This window comes from Rosa rugosa, chromosome 3 (assembly GCF_958449725.1).
Source record: "Rosa rugosa chromosome 3, drRosRugo1.1, whole genome shotgun sequence".
NCBI classification, from domain to species: Eukaryota; Viridiplantae; Streptophyta; class Magnoliopsida; order Rosales; family Rosaceae; genus Rosa; species Rosa rugosa.
This window is the reverse complement of record NC_084822.1, coordinates 2,570,937-2,589,409: the sequence shown is the minus strand read 5'-3', so window position 1 is coordinate 2,589,409 and position 18,473 is coordinate 2,570,937. Positions and strand designations below refer to the sequence as shown.

General features: G+C 36.1%; 2 long non-coding RNA genes across 10 annotated transcripts in view; both read left to right on the top strand.

Moving 5' to 3' along the window:
* Positions 1-434: 434 nt before the first annotated feature.
* Positions 435-18,473, top strand: part of LOC133736274 (uncharacterized) — a 28,233-nt gene continuing 10,194 nt past the window's right edge. For 7 of the 8 annotated variants that reach the window (XR_009859480.1, XR_009859484.1, XR_009859481.1 and 4 more), the window contains exons 1-2: positions 435-609; positions 705-810. This is a non-coding gene — a long non-coding RNA (uncharacterized LOC133736274). Of the gene's footprint in view, positions 621-704; positions 811-18,473 lie in introns of all 8 variants that reach the window. The other variant, XR_009859486.1, reaches the window with a different exon arrangement.
* LOC133735188 (uncharacterized) lies at positions 15,072-17,070 on the top strand. 2 transcript variants are annotated; one of them, XR_009858827.1, is made up of 8 exons: positions 15,072-15,122; positions 15,256-15,283; positions 15,874-15,996; positions 16,098-16,200; positions 16,412-16,449; positions 16,531-16,632; positions 16,739-16,825; positions 16,917-17,070. It is a non-coding gene; the product is annotated as an uncharacterized LOC133735188 (long non-coding RNA). The 2 variants fall into 2 exon arrangements; XR_009858828.1 differs by having other exon boundaries at positions 16,521-16,632.

Genomic DNA, 18,473 nt, shown 5'->3' with positions numbered 1-18,473 from the left:
TGAATCCCAATCCTCTATTACAAAGTACAAACGTTACGTTTTCAAAGAAGTAATGGTAGAAGACCAAAACTGGAGAGTGAAGAAGGGAGAAGCATTGCACAGTTGTTGGGCCAAAAGTGGAATTTCACATAATAAAATAATATAAAGATTGAAGTGGGAGTGTAGAATGCAAAAGGGGGAGTGCAAATTTCACTTCCCTATTATTATTATACATACATCTAAAGCTGAAAGCCCTGTTCATAAGGCTTGTTCATTTTAGTGAACAGTAAACTGACGCTTTTGGCCTTTTTTTTATTCTCAATTACAGTTTGCCATTGCTTTTTGCATTCTGGTTGGTTTGGTTGGTTTCCACGTGGCTCTGTTTGCTTGCTCCACGAAGAGAGAGATATCAAGAAGGATCAAAAGAGCCAGACAGGTCAAGAAGGATAGACACCTCAGTGTTTTCTTAACTTTCCGCAAAGAGAGAGAGAGCGAAAGAGAGAGAGACAGCACAGTCGAAACAGAGAGAGAGGGAGATAGCGAAAGTGAGCCAAAGAGAGTGGTGATTCCGTTTTGCTGTGAGGAGGAAGAAGATCTGCTTCATGGATAGCTCTGCCGTCTACCTTTTGGGTTGGTTTTTGGTTTGTGTCTTTGGTTTATGGTTTTGATTGGGGTTTTTTTTTGCTGTGGTTGGTTTTAAATTGAATTGGGTTTCGATTTTGTAGGGGTATTGTTCGGTTTTGCTGTGAGGAGGAAGAGGACCTGCGTTTTGAGCCAAGGAGAAGATGAGGGATTTGGGTATAGGGTTGTGATCGATACTTAGTTTTTGGGGTGTTCAGGTAATTTCGATTTTGATTGAAACAGTATATGTTATGAATTATATGATTGTTATTATAACAAAGTATTTATTTATTTACAGGTACACTACATGATATTCTGCGAATGTTATATAAGTTGAAATCAGTTTTGTAGATGAAAAACGTAAGTGTCATTAACTGCCATTTTTTAACGCATGAATACATTGATCAAAAAGAGGAATCAAGCAGTAATGATACAAATCAATTTCATGCAACATATATCCAAACAGGGAGAAATTTTTCTATCCTACTGGAGAACCATCTCAGCTTGCCACATGGTCTGACGCACCAGTAAAAAATTGCCACGTGGAAGTTTTGACAGCTCATGTTATTGAAGGAATTGTGTCCTAAAACAATCATTTTGATGTAATTATTATTGTAATTATTATTAATCAAAAAGGACAAGTTTATTGTTCATTGCTTATATTTAATATTTGATTGAACAAGGTCCAAGGAATATGAGTTAAAGAGAAAGTAATCTAAAGAGTTAGATGTGTGAGACCTTTACTCTTTCACACTCTTATCCTAAAATGTTCCTAGTCATAGGATTATCACTTGGACATTGATAATCCGGAAAGACTAGCACATACTATGTATGCTCAATATGGAGGATGATATGTCTCTTGTCATTTGTGTAGAGACACTAATACAAGTATGTGGGTGCTCTTAACTTAAAGAGTACACTGAACGCGATCATTAGAGTTCTTGTATGGAGTCTTACTTACATGTCAAACTTGAACTCTAAATTGCAATAATACAAATTAGTCCTTTGACCTGAGACACCATAGTTGTCTTATATATGAGTGAATGGATTATCTCTTGATGATGCAATAATATTGTGTCCCTTAATGGATATAATAGATGCATTCATTGGTATAATCAATTCGGTCATGGAGACATGTGCGTGTACAACAAGGAATTTCTATCCTTAAGTAAATAAGGTGTATGTTCAAAGATGTGATTCAATGAGTCTTTGGCCAAAGCATTGAATGAGATTTAAAAAATGAGTTTTTAATCACATTCTAAGAATCACATAAGAATGAAAATCACATTAGGGGATTGACATATCAATTCCATACCCCGATGATGTGATTTAGAACATCGTGTTAGAGAAGGACCGTATTGTATTGTAATTCCAATTGAATAGGTTCTTTGTCATTCTACATTAACTAGGGTAGTCATGATATGTTGCAAGACGTCACTCATGACTTGTGAAGTCCCCGAGGATTAATAAACATTTATTATCCTAATAACAAGGGAGAATCAAAAATGGAGTTTTTGATTCGTAAACAAAATAGAATGGTTTCTATAAACTTCACTGCCTTGTTAATTAGAACCTAAGAGATCGCACACCATATAAGTGGATCCTTGAGATTGTATATGAAGAAGATTAAACAAGAGTTGGTTATGAGCAAATAATTAATTAGATTTATTATTTGAACATAATTAGGATTTTCGGGTAAAACCAAACCTATTGGGCCTAAACGATTGTCGGGTTTTTGGTGTGGACTTGGGCTTCACTAAATGAGATTTAAATGAAAGCCCAAGACACATTTTTAGTGCCCAATAACATGTATGGACCAGCCAAAATATTGGCTTTATGAAAGTCAATATTTTTCTTTTAGTAATTGGAGTTATTTCCTATTATATAAAAGTGAAAGCATGGACAAAGAAATAAGTGTGTCTCCACACTATTATTTTCATATTAGAGAGAGAGAAAGAGAGTTCTCTCTTGGTCCATTTTTCAGAAATTAAAGGAAAGAAGAACACTTGCATAATTTCTTCTTTTCTTTCATCTTTCTTCATCTCTTGATTCACTTTGTGAAGATCCTTAGAGGCCATATATTTTTGTGGCTTTACTTGTTACATCAAGGAGGAGATTACAAGCACAAGAAGGAGTACAAGAAAGAGTTCTTAATTCAAGGTGCTTCAAGGTGGAGGAAACACACATAAGGAGAGATCAAGGAGAGGAACTTTGGTGGTTCACTTGGATCGGATTAAAATCACGCTCCAAGGGTGAGTAGAACATAAACTCCCTCTTTGTTCTTCCTTACTATGCATGCTTTGTTTATATACATATCACAATAAGCCAAGATCATGGGTTAAAGGAATGGATTTTATGTTTAGTTAGTAGTTTAATTGTTAAACTTATTCCGCACTAATTAAAAAGTTATGAAATCCATCCATTCCTTCAATTGGTATCAGAGCCATTGGCTTAATTTTGGTATGTTATAAACATGGCTAAGTATGTTGGTTGATGTGATTTTCTTAAGCTTAGAGTAATATGTAATTTAGATCATAAAATTTGCTTTATCATAAAAGTTATGAAGCATGTGATGTAAGGTAGATTTTATAATAGCAATAAAAGTTTCTAGAAATTACATGTAAGAAGTGGTTTAAGTTTTATGAAACTTTGATGCATATAAGATTGTATTAAGGGGTTCTATATGTTTCTTAATTAAAGTGTTAATCTTAGAAACATGTTAGATTATATATGCTTTAGGGTATGCATAATTTTTGGCTTTAAAGATGAAGCAAACAAGTGTTCAATGGAAGAACACAAAGCTGAAATTTTATTTCCAGCTTTGGAACATGTCTAATCTAGTTATGAACTAGCTAATTTTTCATGGTGTTTGTTTTTCACTTTTGATCCATAAATTCATGAATTCAAATTTACCTAATAGTTAATGATGACATAAAATCATTTCCATGTTTCCCTCACCAAATAGTTGGTAGAGTTAGTCATCTTTACTATTAGTTTCTCTAAATTACTCACCAAAAGTTGGAATGAGATAAAAGACATGTCTCCCTAAATTATGAGATAAAAGACATGTCTCCCTAAATCACTCACCAAAAGTTGGTGATGCATGATGAGAGACATCATCTCCTAAATTACTCACCAAAAGTTGGTGTTGCATGATGTAAGACATCATCCCCTAAATCACTCATCAAAAGTGATGTAAGACACTATCCCCTAAATTACTCACCAAAAGTTAGTGTTGCATGATGTAAGACAGCATCCCCTAAATCACTCAACTAATTTACTTGCATTAAATTAAAGTAATTTAGTGGTTAATTTATTTTGATTGAGTTAATTATGCTTGTTTAATTAACCTTATTAATTTTGATTAATTAAAGGATGATTATGGACTATGGCCTAATATAATTGAGCATGAGATTGGCCGACTATTCATTTTGAATGAATGTGGTTATGTAATTAAAGTAGTTAATTCATTTGGGTTATGTAATTAATTTAATTCATTCATTTGGTTGTGTAACTAAGTAGCTTATTTAATTTATTCAAGTTTGATTAAATTTAAATGGGAGCTTGTATGCCCCTTATCCACTCTTGTAATCAAAGATGGAGGCACATGAGGATGATTCAAAGAAGAAGTTTGAAGTCATCTAGCCTTGAAAGAAGTTCAAGTGCAAAGTGTAAAAGCTTAGCTTAGTTATTTAATTTTCGTAATCGTTACGCGTAATTAAAATCAACCACCCAAACATGACCTTGATCCAACATATTGGCTCATGTTGGATCAAACAACAAGTCCATAATCATCCTATGTGACCTATTATAATTGCATGTTCGTTGCACTTGATCAAGTAATTTTATACTTCCCATGATTCCATTTGAAAAATGTTTTTGATGAAATCAAATTGTTTTTCCGAAAAACAATTAAGTGGGAGTATTTTATTATAGATCAAGTATAATGAAAATGTGATTGCATTAGGATCAAAGCAAATGCAATGTGATTGTTATTAATGAGATTATTAAAGATGAGACTTTAAAATTCCCTCAAAGTGATATTAAGTTGAAAAGTGAAGAAGACATTATGAATGCTTCTTTGTGGCCTTCCAACATTGTAATCTCCTATTAGATGTTCTTACATGTGAATGTCATTCCGAACGGGGGTATTTCTTGCTAGGAGGATTAAAAAGAGGTTATTCAACATTTGATGTTGTAAGGTAGGGACAAATCTTGGTCAATATTCTATTATGATGAGATTTAATTTTTGATCCCTATACTTACATGAGATAATGGGTATAGCTTAACTAGAGTAATTTATCAATATCCTATTATGGTGAGACTTACTTACTTTAGAGGCCAAAGTATGGATATTCACATTTGATGTAATTGGATAAGAGTATCCTCTCATGGAAATTAAGTTGACCTATAGTTCTATTATGATGTGGTTGGCTTAATGAAAATGATTCTTCCATACTCACTAAGAGTTTTAATTTATACTCTCGAATTCCTTGAGGGATTTGGAATTTGTTAAAATAGTGAGAGGGTGCCATTTGATTCTTAAGACCCGAGTCATTTGGTTTTAAAATCAATCTCATTTATTTTATTTTATGTTATGTAGATTGCAATATGTCAGGACATCCTATCACCAAAATTCTCAATGAAAATCGTCTTGAGGGCCCAAACTTTAATGACTGGCTCCGCAATTTGAAAATTGTATTGACATTCGATAAAATCGCTTATGTCTTACAAAATGCACCCCCTCACACTCCTTTGACTCAAGATGCAACCGATGAGCAACGTGTTGCTTATCAAAAGCATAATGATGATGACACTCAAGCTAAATGTGTTATGCTTGCATCCATGAACTCACAACTTCAGAAGCAACATGAGAATATGGATAGCGCCAGTTCTATATTACTCCATCTCACTGAATTGTTTGGTGAGAGAAATAGAAATGTGCGATTCACAGCTGTCAATGAGCTTGTTAAGACAAAAGCATGTGAGGGGTGCTCCTGTGCATCAACATGGTCTAAAAATGATAGGCCTTATTGAGCAAATTCAAGACCTTGGATTTGCACTTGATGCGGAGCTAGCTCAAGATCTTCTTCTATCCTCCCTAGATGATTCATTTTCTCAGTTCATAATGAACTATAATATGCAACAAATGGATCATAGTCTTTCTGATCTTCTCAATATGCTGGTAACAGCTGAGAAGCAAATCAAGAAAGAGAGTGGGAGTGTGGCCATTGTCGCTTCTTCTTCCAAGTCCAAAGGCAAGGGCAAAGGGAAGAAGAAACAAGTGGCACAGCCTAAAGGAGCAGTCCAAAAGAAGAAGAAGAAGGAACAAAAGGAACCAAAAAGTGTTTGTTTCTTTTGCAACAAGGATGGGCACTGGAAGAGGAATTGCAAAGCTTATCTTGCATCCTTGAAGAACCAGTCTTCAACAGCAGGTATGATCAATGTGATTGAATCAATATTTACAGTTAATAATACTTCCACTTGGATAATTGATTCAGGTGCATCTCACCATGTTTGCACTTCGTTGCAGGACCTAGTGGGAGCAAGGAAGCTTAAAGCTGGAGAAATCACCCTACGTGTAGGAAATGGCACAAGAGTTGACGCCAAAGCCGTGGGGACTTATATTTTGAAGTTACCATCAGGAGATACATTGGAGTTAAATAATTGTCTTTATCTTCCTATATGTATAAAGAACCTTATCTCCATCTCCATGCTTTTGAAGGATGGTTATAGAGTAGTTTTTGATAAACTAAGTGGTTTTGTATCTATTAATGAATGCATGATATGTCATGCTAATATTATTGATGGTCTCTTTCATCTAGCTTTAGATGGTAGTATTAACTGTATGAAGGAAAATGCTTTGGGATCTAAGAGATCTCGAGAAACGGTTAACCCCATTAAGATGTGGCACCTTAAGCTTGGTCATATTAGCCAAGATAGAATTCACAAGTTATCCAAAAATGGATATTTAGAGTCGTTAGGATCTGATCCTATGCCTACTTGTGAGTCTTGTCTAAAAGGAAAAATGACTAAGTCACATTATGGTGGACAAAGAACAAGAGTTAAAGAACTCTTAGGCCTAATACATACCGATGTATGTGGTCCCATGTCCACTATTAGTAAAGGTGGATTCTCATACTTCATAACTTTTACCGATGACTACTCTCGGTTTGGTTATATATACCTTATGAAGCACAAATCTGAAGCCTTTGAAATGTTCAAAGAATTTAAAAATGAAGTTGAGAAACAAACCGACAAGAGTATTAAGGCTCTAAGATCCGATCGAGGAGGTGATTACTTAAGCAATGAGTTTATTGATTATCTCAAACAAGAAGGCATTGTTTCTTCATTAGCTCCTCCTGGAACACCACAACTCAATGGTGTCTCTAAAAGGAGAAATTGAACTTTGTTAGACATGGTTCATTCCATGATGAGCTATACTGATTTACCTATATCCTTTTGGGGATATGCACTTCAAACAGCAATTTATTTGTTGAATAGAGTGCCTTCCAAGTCCATCCCTCTTACACCATATGAGATGTGATGGCATGGGAAGAAACCAAGTCTCAATCATATTAAGATTTGGGGTTGTCCAGCTTATGTCAAAAGACTAGAAGCAGGCAAGCTTGAAGCTAGATCAAGCAAGTGTTTATTTGTGAGATATCCTAAAGATAGTTTAGGATATTATTTCTATCAACCTGAAGAACAAAAGGTGTTTGTTAGCAGGAATGTCACTTTCCTTGAAAGGGACTACGTCCTTGATGGAAATGTTGAGCAAATGGTAGAACTCAAGGAAGTGTCCAACAAGCCGCAAACTAACACTTCATTTCCTGTTGAACAACTTCCTGAACCAACTATAACACAAACTCCAAGAATATCTAGTAGGATCCGGATACCTCCCAAGAGGTATGGTTCGTGTCATGAAAGCCTTGGGGAGTTAAATCTCCTTGGTGACAATGAAAACCTGCATGATCCTTCTAGTTATAATGAAGCAATGTCAAACGTTGATTCAAAGAAATGGCAAGAAGCCATGGAATCCGAGATTGACTCTATGTATACCAATCAAGTCTGGACTCTCGTTGACCCTCCACCTGGTATTAGACCAATTGGAAACAAATGGGTCTTCAAGAAAAAGATAGGCTCAGATGCTAAAATAGAAACCTACAAAGCTAGGTTGGTGGCAAAGGGCTATAAGCAAAGAGAGGGCATTGACTATGAAGATACGTTCTCTCCTGTTGCCATGGTTAAATCCATTCGGATGTTATTTGCTATAGCTGCTCACTATGATTATGAGATATGGCAAATGGACGTAAAGACTGCCTTTCTGAATGGCAACCTTGAGGAAGAGCTTTATATGGATCAACCTGAAGGCTTTGCGTCTAAAGATGACATTCATAAAGTATGTAAGCTTCATAGGTCCATCTATGGACTCAAGCAAGCTTCAAGGAGTTGGAACATCCGTTTTGATGATGCAGTCAAATCTTTTGGTTTCACACAAAACATGGATGAACCTTGTGTTTACAAGAAGGTCAGTGGGAGTGCTGTTGTGTTCCTTGTACTTTATGTAGATGATATCCTACTCTTTGGGAATGATGTAGGAATGTTATCTTCAATTAAAGTTTGGTTGTCCAAGACCTTCCTTATGAAGGATCTTGGAGAAGCTGCCTATGTACTAGGAATAAAGATCTATAGAGACAGATCAAAAAGATTAATTGGATTATCTCAATCCTTGTACATAGACAAGAAGGGTTTTCTGCCTGTCAGACATGGGATTCACCTTTCTAAGAAAATGTGCTCACAAACGATTGAGGAAGTGCAAAAGATGAGCAAAATCCCATATGCATCTGCAATAGGGAGCCTCATGTATGCGATGCTATGCACTAGACCTGATATTAGTTATGGCGTAAGCATAACCAGTCGATATCAGTCCAATCCAGGTTTAGAACACTGGAATGCTGTTAAGAATATCCTTAAGTACTTGAGAAGGATTAAGGATTTATTCCTCGTTTATGGAGGTGGCCATAACAGTAGGATCAAAACATCAAACTTGATTATCACAAGTCATTCAACTCAAGGCAAACAACCTATTCAATCCAACTCGACCAATTTCAACCAAGGCACAGACACGCATTCAAACTTGAATTTCACTCCCAACACCACGATTCAATCAATTCATGCTAAGACACAAACAACCCATTCTGCACACGAAATCAAATCGACAATTTCAGGCTTGCTTCTCTGGGTTTACCTTTGCTAGTTTCTGGTATTGTAACAGAAACTTCGTTTTCCAAAGCTTGCTGCCGAGACTGGGTTGGTGATGAGTTGATGATGCCTCGTGCTACAACCTAGAAATCTTCGAAGTTTAACTCCCACTCAAGGTCAGGCCTCATCCAGGGAAGCAGTCGAACCAGAAACCAAGCCCAGACGCGTCGGAGAAGTCGCCGGCGTAGCAACTGCGTCGAACCCGAGCTAACCGAGAAACCAAGTCGACAAAACTCCATCAATTTTGAAAACCAATTAGCCTAACACGTAGAGAATGGCAGGAAGATGAGTTTCCATACCAGATGAAGCTTAATCGGTCTCCGGAAATTGCAGAGGTTGCCGGTGAATGTTCGGGCTTCTCGTCGTCGGGTTTCCTTCTCCGTTCAGTGCATGGACAATCCAAGGATAGGAGGCTGTTGGCGACGGCAAGACGAAGAAGATGGTGGTCGTCCGTCGTCTATCGGTGGCCGGACGTGGAAGTTCTGGTCGGTCGCTGACCGGGTCGCGTTGTGTCCGGGTCAGAGAGCAAGCCAGGAAAAAACCCCAATCGAATTGGTGAGAACCCAATCCCCATTTTCAGCAGAACAAAAACCCCCAAATCGAACCCCACTCGAACCCTAATTCAGACTTGAAAGATGGTGATTTGTGATGGCTTAAGTGTTTTGAGAAGATGGTGAAGAAAAGCTCCAGGTTTTTCCCCGAGTGAAGAAAAGCTGCAGTTTTTCTCTCAGACATGAAAAAGGCATTAACTTTGTTTAGGTGTGCCCTCAAGTTGTCTGAGGCATTTAGCATTAACTTTGTTTTTTTTTTCCCTTTATTACTCAGACAACGTATAGATACATTTACGTTGTCTGAATTGCTAATAGCTAAGGGAACGAAAGATGAAAATTTCCCGCCTATGCAATCAAATTGTCAATTTTGGCGCTTAAGCTAGGCATTTTTCATTCACACAACAGAAATAGTTCACTATGTTGTGGGAACTGCAAAACATTGAAGCCGAATTTGCTTGTTTTGGGGGGGGGGATGAATGTCATTTTGGAGACTTCTCCAAATTTTGCCACTCATTTGCACAACGGCACATTAAAAACCATTGTATGATGATTTGCAAGTATACTCCTACAACACAAATAACTAAACTGTTGTACAATTTAGTGGCATCTAGGGTACAATTTGGAGCCAAATTTGAGTCCATCTAGGAGGGAAATCTGCCGCAACTTTTTTTTTTATTCACACAACAAATTATTCTTGTAACCGTTGTGCAATGACCTTCTAGATAAAAACTTCAAAATTTTAACCACCTTATACAACGTAAGTCTAGTAAACATGTTGTCTGATGCACTTTCCTTCATCACACAACACTTTTTTTTTTTCGTTGTGCAAAAAGTGTAGTATGTTAAGGTTTTTGGTGTAGTGTGGTGATTTGCAATCAGAGTTGCAAGTGGAAGCGTACACAGACTTAGATTTTCAATCTGATGTGAATGACAGAAAATCCACATCAAGGTTTGTCTTCACCTTGAATGGAGGTGCAGTAAATTGGAGAAGCTGCAAACAAAGCGTTACTGCAGATTCCACTACTGAGGCAGAATACATTGCATCTGCAGAGGCTGCAAAGGAAGCAGATTGGATGAAAAAGTTCATCACTGAACTTGATGTTGTTCCTACCATTGAGTCACCGATTCTACTTTACTGTGACAATAATGGGGCAATTGTTCAAGCCAAGGAACCAAGGTCTCATCAAAAATCCAAACACATCGAAAGACGTTTCCATATCATAAGGGAGATTGTTAATTGTGGAGACGTTAACATTCTCAAAGTAGCATCTGTTGATAACATATCAGATCCATTCACTAAGCCTTTATCACAAGCAAAGCTAAAACAACATCTTGAGAAGATGGGTGTACGTTTCATGGCTGATTAGGTTTAGTACAAGTGGGAGATTGAAGGAATTGTGTCCTAAAACAATCATTTTGATGTAATTATTATTGTAATTATTATTAATCAAAAAGGGCAAGTTTATTGTTCATTGCTTATATTTAATATTTGATTGAACAAGGTCCAAGGAATATGAGTTAAAGAGAAAGTAATCTAAAGAGTTAGATGTGTGAGACCTTTACTCTTTCACACTCTTATCCTAAAATGTTCCTAGTCATAGGATTATCACTTGGACATTGATAATCCGGAAAGACTAGCACATACTATGTATGCTCAATATGGAGGATGATATGTCTCTTGTCATTTGTGTAGAGACACTAATACAAGTATGTGGGTGCTCTTAACTTAAAGAGTACACTGAACGCGATCATTAGAGTTCTTGTATGGAGTCTTACTTACATGTCAAACTTGAACTCTAAATTGCAATAATACAAATTAGTCCTTTGACCTGAGACACCATAGTTGTCTTATATATGAGTGAATGGATTATCTCTTGATGATGCAATAATATTGTGTCCCTTAATGGATATAATAGATGCATTCATTGGTATAATCAATTCGGTCATGGAGACATGTGCGTGTACAACAAGGAATTTCTATCCTTAAGTAAATAAGGTGTATGTTCAAAGATGTGATTCAATGAGTCTTTGGCCAAAGCATTGAATGAGATTTAAAAAATGAGTTTTTAATCACATTCTAAGAATCACATAAGAATGAAAATCACATTAGGGGATTAACATATCAATTCCATACCCCGATGATGTGATTTAGAACATCGTGTTAGAGAAGGACCGTATTGTATTGTAATTCCAATTGAATAGGTTCTTTGTCATTCTACATTAACTAGGGTAGTCATGATATGTTGCAAGACGTCACTCATGACTTGTGAAGTCCCCGAGGATTAATAAACATTTATTATCCTAATAATAAGGGAGAATCAAAAATGGAGTTTTTGATTCGTAAACAAAATAGAATGGTTTCTATAAACTTCACTGCCTTGTTAATTAGAACCTAAGAGATCGCACACCATATAAGTGGATCCTTGAGATTGTATATGAAGAAGATTAAACAAGAGTTGGTTATGAGCAAATAATTAATTAGATTTATTATTTGAACATAATTAGGATTTTCGGGTAAAACCGAACCTATTGGGCCTAAACGATTGTCGGGTTTTTGGTGTGGACTTGGGCTTCACTAAATGAGATTTAAATGAAAGCCCAAGACACATTTTTAGTGCCCAATAACATGTATGGACCAGCCAAAATATTGGTTTTATGAAAGTCAATATTTTTCTTTTAGTAATTGGAGTTATTTCCTATTATATAAAAGTGAAAGCATGGACAAAGAAATAAGTGTGTCTCCACACTATTATTTTCATATTAGAGAGAGAGAAAGAGAGTTCTCTCTTGGTCCATTTTTCAGAAATTAAAGGAAAGAAGAACACTTGCATAATTTCTTCTTTTCTTTCATCTTTCTTCATCTCTTGATTCACTTTGTGAAGATCCTTAGAGGCCATATATTTTTGTGGCTTTACTTGTTACATCAAGGAGGAGATTACAAGCACAAGAAGGAGTACAAGAAAGAGTTCTTAATTCAAGGTGCTTCAAGGTGGAGGAAACACACACAAGGAGAGATCAAGGAGAGGAACTTTGGTGGTTCACTTGGATCGGATTAAAATCACGCTCCAAGGGTGAGTAGAACATAAACTCCCTCTTTGTTCTTCCTTACTATGCATGCTTTGTTTATATACATATCACAATAAGCCAAGATCATGGGTTAAAGGAATGAATTTTATGTTTAGTTAGTAGTTTAATTGTTAAACTTATTCCGCACTAATTAAAAAGTTTTGAAATCCATCCATTCCTTCAGTTATAGCCCCGTTACCTTCCGTTAGATACTCATCCTTCTACCGTTATCTGCCAATTCGTCTTCTCATTATTCTCCAAAGATTGCAGTTTCTCTCATGGAGTCAAAGATCTTGATCAAGGTAAACAGAACATGAAGTTATTTTAATAAAGATCTTCTCATGTGATTACATCGATCATGCATGTAGTTAGATTTTTATACATAATCATTCATCTCAATTCCAATTGAAGTGTATATTAGGTTATTTTAATAAAGATCTTCTCATGTGATTACATCGATCATGCATGTAGTTAGATTTTTATACATAATCATTCATCTCAATTCCAATTGAAGTGTATATTAGGTTATTTTAATAAAGATCTTCTCATGTGATTACATCGATCATGCATGTAGTTAGATTTTTATACATAATCATTCATCTCAATTCCAATTGAAGTGTATATTAGGTTATTTTAATAAAGATCTTCTCATGTGATTACATCGATCATGCATGTAGTTAGATTTTTATACATAATCATTCATCTCAATTCCAATTGAAGTGTATATTAGGTCTTATATATATATATATATATATATATATATATATATATATATATATATATATATATATATATATATATATATATATATATTATGCAATCTCTTGAAAAATTCTCAGATAAAATCTTAATTCCAATCGAACAGATCTACTGCGGCTAATGAGTTTGAATCATGCAGGCATGTCAGGAAAAGCCATAGATGTCGATGCTAGATCGTGCAGCTTTCCACGAGGAAGATGCAGATGACCAATTCGAGTATGGGCCACGATGAGGCAGAGATCTGAGGCTTCCGGACAAGTCTCTGCACCGAAGAACGAGATCCATGTCTCCGATGAGAAACATGGCTTTTGATTGCGAGATATACTGTGCTAATGAAATTAGTGAAAATGACTATTGCTTTGTTAAAGATATGAAGGATAGTGATTTGGGAAAGAAGCCCAACAATGGAGAAGCGAAGGAAGAAGGAGAGTAGGAAGCTTGGAGACTTCGGTTTAGATTTCGTCTTCACCCAAATTTGACTGCAGAACGAATGAACAGTTCAAGAGAGAATGAAATTAGATTCGGGATTTTTTTAATAAGGTTTGTATCGGTTAACGACGGTAGCTAATGGATGGTTTGAGCTGTCAAAGCTTCCACGTGGTAATTTTTTACAGGTTCGTCAGACCATGTGGTAAGCTGAGATGGTTCTCCAGTAGGATAGAAAAATTTCTCCCACACAGGAATGAACAAATAGAAAGAAAATCAATGCTCATTATGGACTATTTATTTTGTTACATACATTTACTTTTCTTTCTCTTTGGTCACTACTAGAATAATGTCATTAGACATCGCCACTATTAAATTGGTCAGGATTGCACCTGATGTTAAAAAACATGTTAACATCAGTTTGTGAAAAAACTGATTTCCATTGGTATTATAGACATCAGTCACCAAAGAAAATGATGAGAAAAGTTTCGTTCCAAAATTTTTAAAAAACGCGGAGGGACTAAGATTTAAAGTTTGAGAAACGCGGGGACCAATTATTTCATTTCCCCCCCCCCCCCCACACTTAGTATTTTTTTCCGCTTTCTCTAAAACTGTCGAACCCTAGCTAATGACTTCAGCAGCTCATTCACTTCAACTGTCGACCTCATCGTTCTCCAAGCTGACCTGCGTCGAGTCCCCGTCCTCCTTCTCCAACCTGACGTGCTCCAAGTCCCTCTCCGACCCAAGCCGACTGGAGCCGCCTCCGACCTGACCCCAAGTCCTCGACCTCACTCTCTGACCCCGTGTTCCCCTGCCTTGCTCTCTCACCCCGAGTTCCCGATCTCGTTCTCCAGACCTCGAGCTTGAGATCCGATCTGACCTCCAGCTTATCAGCGGACCTGAGCTTGTCATTCTCCAACTTGAGCCAGCTCTAGCTAGTTCTCCAACGTCTAGTCTCGTAGGTCCTCTCTCTCTCTCCTCTTCGTGACCACCAATACTGATTCCCTGTCCAGTTTTGATCTAAAGTTCAGGCTTTTTTGTTTAATTCTTATGTATTTGAGCTGGGTTTTTCTTTGAATGGCTTAAATCTGTGGTATTTTGAGCTGGTGCCTGTTGATCGTGTTTGATTTTAGTTCTTGCACATGTTGGCTGTCAATCTGCATAGGAAGATCCTAGATTGAAGGTTTTCAAGAATGAGTGGTTTGAAGGCAAGGACTGTCTTGACATTGGCTGCAATTCTGGGATCATCACTATACAAATCGGTAGTTATTCTTGCTTATAATGATCGTCATTGTGTGTTATGAGTTTATTAGCTATGTTTGTTTCTTGCATGTGACGGATTTGGGGTTTTGGTGATGCAGGAGTTTACGGTTGTGATATTGGGTTTGTGATCAACAAGGAGAGGGAGACGAAATTTTAAATTACGTTGAAGAGAGCAGGAGAGCTGCAGGTTTGGTGAGTTATCTATTGCTGTATTCTTTTTTTCGACTTTGGAGGTGGTGAGAATCTCCATTTGAATTGATTGTGGAATTGATTTTTGTTTTTCATTTTGTGTTTGTTTTGGATTGATTTGCGAATGTATTTGCAGCAACAGGAGGGAGAGTGGGTGCTTAAGGGTAAGTTTCATGGATCATTTTCTTCTGTATCTTTTGTTTGAGTGGTTAAGAATGACTGGAATTTGGGAAGTAGATACTCAGGGTCTTCTTTGTTTATTAGAAGAGCTGGCATAATACTTGGGAGCTCTTCTTTGTTTACTGGATTGGTTTTTTACTTCGAGTGGTTTGGTTGCAGTTTATAACTGTTATCTTCTATCCAATCTGCAGTTTTGATGTTTAATTAGAGACAGATAAAGAAGCATACTAAATCGTAGGCCTACCAAAATAGGAACAAAACAGTTAGTAAAAAAAAATAAGAACATTTGAATATTACTAATCTTTATACACCTTTAGATGTGTTTACAGTATGCCCTAAACGCTAAAATAAGTATACCTTTAGATGTGTTTACAGTATGCCCTACTATAATTATGATATGCATTACAATGGAAGCATACCCACTATAATTATGAATCCATATTCATGGACCAAGGTGCAAATTTTTAGATTTCAATAATCCACTTTGTGCTTATAAAAAAGTTATGCATTTGGTGCTTAATTATGTTTTGGATTTGGGCTAATCTAATTCATTCAAATCCTTATAATCATGTAGGTGGCCAACATAATCTTTATAGATGCACCAGTTGGTGCTGGGTTTTCATACTCTACAACCTCGGAAGGGTACTATACTTCCGATACAAAATCAGCTGCACAGACCTATACTTTCTTAAGAAAGGTAAGGAGAAAAGAATCACAAGTACTTCTATTTGTGCATTTATTTTCATGTTTCTGAAATCTTGCAGTTTCTCTTACTCATTTCTATGATTTGTGAAACAGTGGTTATATGCACACCCAAGGTTTCAGGGAAATCAACTGTACATTGGTGGTGACTCATATTCAGGACTTATTGTTCCCATTCTTCTTAAGAATATACTAGAAGGTAAGTCTCTTCATATTTAAGGCAGAAATATTGACATCAATAATGCGCACACGCCCGATTGAAAACCGTTTATTGATATGGAACCTATAGTGAATCATGCACTACTTAAGAGGTCACAGTCGGTCAAATGTATGAACAATAGTATTTTGTTGTGAAGGAAACAAAAAATTCTCTTAATTTAACTTCCTAAACCTTGGATACTGCATTGCAGGTTTAGAGTCTGGGTCAAGGCCAAGAATGCAACTCCAAGTAATACACTATCTAATCTCATTTTAGTTTTCCCCTAATTCGTTTCTTTGGCAATGTATAATATGATTTAGCTTGAAACAGGGATACTTGCTTGGAAATCCAGTTTCAGATTCTTTTATTGATGTAAATGAGAGAATCCCATATGTTCACTGAGTGTCACTCATTTCAGATGAAATCTATGAGGTGCATAATAATTTTTTACTGCTCATTTGAAGTATAATATTGTCAGCATCTGTTACATACTTACATTACTTTTGATGAAGTTTTAACTATACCATGCTCATTGTAGGCTGCTAAAACTAATTGCAGTGGGGACTATGTCAATGTGGAACTTAACAATACACTTTGTGTTACTGCTCTTCAAAAAATTAAAGATGTGAGTAACATTACTACTTTTTGTTTTGATAATGAGCACTGTCCTAATCACGTAGTCTGAAACTGAAAATTCATTCCCTTTTAACTTGCAGTGTCTTCTACAAATAAATCTTGCACAAATTTTGGAACCCCAATGTGCTTTTGCATCTGGTAGAACAACTGAGTTGGAGTGGGATCTTAGAGCTCGAGAAGCAAGTACTATGGATTACCTCCTTTCAGAGTCTAAGCTACCTGAATTGCATTGTCGGGTAATAACCATTCCTCTGTTTCTCACATGACTCTGCTACATGATATGGAATTATGGATTGTCTAACATAAGCTTTCCTTGTTTCTCACATGACTCTGCTACATGATTGGAGGACTATGCAATTAGTAATTGGCTTTGTAAATCAGGTGTTTGCTTCATAAATTGGAGGTGTTTTTGGAAATTTATTAGTGGTCATTTAGTTCAGAAATTGGAGGTGTTTTTGTAATTGGAAGATTGTATTTTTAGTGATATACAGTGATTGATTTTTGTTATGTTTGTTTTGTCATGAATTGATCATTGATCATTGATTTATGAATTTTGCAGTTGTGTAGATACTTTTCACGAAGAGAAGAGCAAACGTGAAAGAAGAAAAGAAGACAAAGCTTTGACTATGGAATTGTTGGCTGTGGCATATTCGTCCCTTGTAGCCAAAATGGAGGAGATTATATATAGGTTGGTCATGCTAGAATTTTCAGCCACACAGAAGTATTCTCTTGCATCTAATTCAATTTACAATGTGGAAGAGGCTGGTGATCTGTAAGGCAGAAATGGAGGAATGTATAGATTTGATAATGGAAAAATTAGAGAGTTTGTAAGAGTTAGTGAAAAAGTTTGTGAACCAGCTTTTATGATATGTAAAACTATAGCATATTCGGCAAACATTATAAGATTGTGATTACTACTCTTATCGCCTAAACCCGCAGCATCGCGCGGACGTACTTTCTAGTATGATGTCTAGATATAAAGTTGAAATCAGTTTTAACCATAAAAACTGATGTCTAGTAATACAGATACATCAGTTCCAAAATGAAAATCGATGTTACTGAAATATACAGACATCGATTTTTTGTCGAAAACGATATGTTACTGAGTACTATACATCAGTTCAAAAATGGAAATCGATGTTACTAAAATATACAGACATCGATTTTTTGTCGAAAACGATATGTTACTGAGTACCAGACATCAGTTCCAAAATGGGAACCGATGTCTGTAACAGTATCAGTCATCGGTTCTTAAATCAATAACGATGTTAAAACGCAAACTTGTGTTGTGTAATCTATATTTCTTTAAGCATTAAATACAATAAAATGTGGGTTTAACAATAGTAAAACATGTAATTTTGTTATCATTTAAACCTATTTACATAGATTTATAATTAGGAACCGATGTCTACACGAATACTAGACATCGGCTAAAAACCGATGTCTGCATTTTCCGGATTTTTCTCATCACCCACAAAGACATCGGTCGGGTTTTTGTTTCTCATCGGTTTTTGGCCGATGTCTGGGGCCATAATTCTAGTAGTGGGTTCATCTATTTCTGTAGTACAGTTTCTGTCATAAATAGTAAATACCTATATTTTTTTACTGATTTGATCTTTAGCATTAATGAAAAATCT